This window comes from Poecilia latipinna, unplaced genomic scaffold, assembly GCF_001443285.1.
Source record: "Poecilia latipinna isolate Pla-1442-1.1 unplaced genomic scaffold, P_latipinna-1.0 Scaffold3068, whole genome shotgun sequence".
Taxonomy (NCBI): domain Eukaryota; kingdom Metazoa; phylum Chordata; class Actinopteri; order Cyprinodontiformes; family Poeciliidae; genus Poecilia; species Poecilia latipinna.
The window spans coordinates 13,477-16,919 of NW_015115684.1; the positions used below are offsets into that span (position 1 = coordinate 13,477).

At 38.1% G+C, this 3,443-nt stretch overlaps 1 long non-coding RNA gene across 1 annotated transcript in view; it reads left to right on the top strand.

The window, feature by feature from the left end:
* The window catches only part of LOC106940035 (uncharacterized), a 9,730-nt gene extending 6,799 nt beyond the window's left edge, over positions 1 to 2,931 (top strand). Inside the window, exon 2 of the long non-coding RNA XR_001422980.1 lies at positions 910 to 2,931. This is a non-coding gene — a long non-coding RNA (uncharacterized LOC106940035). The remainder of the gene's footprint in view (positions 1 to 909) is intronic.
* The last annotated feature ends 512 nt before the right edge of the window (positions 2,932 to 3,443 follow it).

Genomic DNA, 3,443 nt, shown 5'->3' on the forward strand with positions numbered 1-3,443 from the left:
GTTAAAGTAAATCAAATCAATTACATTCAATTACATTCCTCACTTTGTTCAGGCTGAAGTCAGGTTAACTAATGTAAATTGTGGTGGTTAAGGTTTATTAGGCAACTAATTGATATTTCAATACCACTAATTAATGTCTCCATGTAGATGAGATGTCTAAGAATACTACAAATATGCGCTGATGTTTGAATTAATTCTCTCTGTGATATAAAGATTAAACACACCCTTGTCTAATTTTTGCAGGTGTGACATCAAAAAAAAATTTTCAGCTGTTTTCCATCTTTAAAGTGACGTACAACCTGTTCAATTCACCTGAAAAGAAAATAGACACTTTCTAAATGCTGTTTTATGTATCTTTCAAATTCAGTTTCAGCATTCAGTCTACTAAGGTGTCGTGCCATTAGTTGTTTTGTACATCTCATAACAATCTCCTGTATTAGTTGTGTTTTTCCTTTCTTCAAAAAGAAAATATCCAGACATAGCTAAGAAAAAAAAAATCAATGTAGCCCTGGTAAAGGCACTAACCTCCAAGTTGCCAACCGAAATGGGTATTCCAGAGATGTCCTTAGAATCTGACTGATTTGGTGAATTTTATCTGCAGGACTTGAACAGTGCTGTTCTGCACAACTTTGTGCTGGTCTGTTGATAAAATCCCAATGAAGTTTGTAGCTTTAACAGGTAGGTGTAACCCCCCGCTCCCCAAAGCTCAGAGGATTTACAACCTTTTCAGTCCAGCAGTGGTGTTGATAAGATAATTGAATTAGATCAAAACTTGTGCTGTTAGATAGTAAACAGCATGTTGTATTATGATAGAACATATTGTTAGCATTGTACCATAGCCTAAAAAAGTTCGTTGAACCAAATCCTTTGATCGTTTTGTGTCTTGTCTTTCTTCTCTCTTCTCTTCAGGGTCACAAACATGTTTTTTTCCAAAACAAAGCAGTGGCCAGTCACTATGTCTGTATCTATTCACCAATGGGCCTCACAAAATCTCCACAAGGACTGACCTCCCAGGACAAAAAAGCTTCTCCAGTCACTCCAGTAACTCTTGGGAGAATTCTGAGAAGCCTCAGCTGAGCTGCTCAATACACCAACAGCATCAAACTTTCACCACAGACTGATTTACCAAGTCATCACTGAGAGAGAAAGAAAGTCCCTATGAGAAACAGTTTTCAGTGGAGCATTGACGTACTTGGACTTTTCATGCTGTTGTGTCCTCCACCACCTGATTTCTAAGGGAAGGATCCTTGAAGATCTTTTTATTCGTACCTTTTGTGACTGGATTCAAACTTATGAAGAGCTTCTTTTAAGAGTCAGCAGTTTTAGAGTCCTTACAATCCCCTCCAGGAAGCAGTAATAACCCAGCCACATTTCATTAACAACACTTTGCTGCTAAAGTGTCATGATTTTACTGAGGCTGAGCCAAACACTGTAGTCTGCCAGATTAGAGCCTTTAACACCTTTCTCTTGTTTGACTCGGTGGAACTTTACAAGGCTGAGGAGAACGCCGCAGGACCATCGCTGGGCAGCAGTGTTGTCACAAAGACAACAAGAAGACGTCATTGTCTATGGTTTCTTGCTGAAAGTCGGTACTATGTGGACGTTTTGGATGACTTAGTTTGCGTCTTTTTTTTTTATGTGGCGCAAACATAGCCTGGCGGAGCAGTTTTTGTCAATGAACCTGAGCCATATTGCCCACACCACTGGGAGTATTTAGCATATGTGGACCCCTGGCTCATTTTATGTGTTTTGGGAGACAATGCATGTCTGCATCTGTCCATGTGTGTGATTCTCTGCGTGCGTGAATGCGTATTTGTGGGCATGTGTGTGTGTGTGCGCGCGCGCGTGTGTGTGCGTGTGCATGTGTGTGCGTACAACAGGAAACACACTGTGAAATAAGTTCTATCTAATGCATTATTCATACTCTTGTATATTTTTGGGACATGCCCAGACTAGAGCTCATCATCTGGCAAAGAGAATTTCACAAAAGATCCAGTTCATATCCACGGTTTCACCTTTTGCTTATTTTTTTCTCGGTTTCTCTCTTTCTTTAGTATTTACAGATATTTTTACTGGAGTAACAAATGGTTAAAGCTGGATGAAGCTCACAACGGATCAAATCAGTTAAATCCTCTAATCAGTCTCTTGTTTATGTGATTAATATTATTTCTTAATCCTATTGAAATTGATTATATTTTGATATACATGTCCAGCTCTTTGCAGGACATGGTATTTGCAGATTTAGATGATAGTGTGACTTATTTTAAAAATGTATGTAGATCAATATATATCAGACAAATATATTTTATGTTCTCATTAAAGGGCAGCAGAGCTGTTTGATTTGGGTGGACACAAAAACATAAGCACTTCTAACAATACTCAGCCTGAACATTCTCCTACATTGTGAAGATTATTTTATTTTCTGTTTTCATTTCTGGCAAGAAGATAGGAGCAGTCTGCTTTATGATGCTGAAGTGTTTTTGTTCATGTGTCCACGCCATTTGTTTAATTCCTTCTACTGAAAAACAAAAAAACCCCTCCTTTACGTCTCCATTAACTGTATGCATTCAAGGATATAAATAGTGTCTGTTTCTTAAGGTGTTTAGGATGAACTTGGTGTATTTGTGAGAATCGATTTACACCACTCGGAGCCTGTGGGTTGCGACAGTTGTGTAGACTGTTCAAACATCTGTTTAGGCTTTATAGCTCAGTTGTGCATTATGTGTACAAAGGCTTGTAAGAAATACAAAACAGCAAGTGTGTTTATGAGAGATTGGCTTCGTGTGTGTTTGTTTTTTCCAGGTCAACTATGGTCTGTATTGTGAGAAAATATCCATTTCCACGTTATCCAATGGTTTTGATTTCATGCAGCCTTTTTAATCACTCCTTTGGTTTTGCACTCTGTGTAAATAAATTGTCGCTTTGATTTGACTCCCTGCCACTTTCGGTGCTGCTGCAGATGGATTCATTAAAGCTTTTGAGCTGGAACGTAATTAGAAGTACAAATGAAAAACTTTTTCCGAATGGTGAAAACTGGACATGGTGCCGTATTAGATTTTTACAGTATGGTCTTCTTGATTAACTTACACTTGTTTCACTGAATTATGGTATTTATACTATTATGGGATGTATTTCAATAGTTTAGGAAAATACTGATTTGGGTTCAGAAGTGTCTACCATCACATTTGACGTTGTAGCACCACCAATCTGATCTTCACATAATCCTGCTGGATTATGAACCTGTTGAAAAAATGTTAAAGACACATGTGCCACTGTTGCAGAATTGACAATATCCAACAGTTAAGGTAGAGTCCTGACTTCTCTTTCTACACTATGCAGACCTTCTGTCTGCACTAATGAAGATTTACTTACCTTAGTCAGCTGAGAGCTTGGAAAATTTCCAACTGATGTTCTCTGGCCAGCTAATAATCATTTAAGCACTT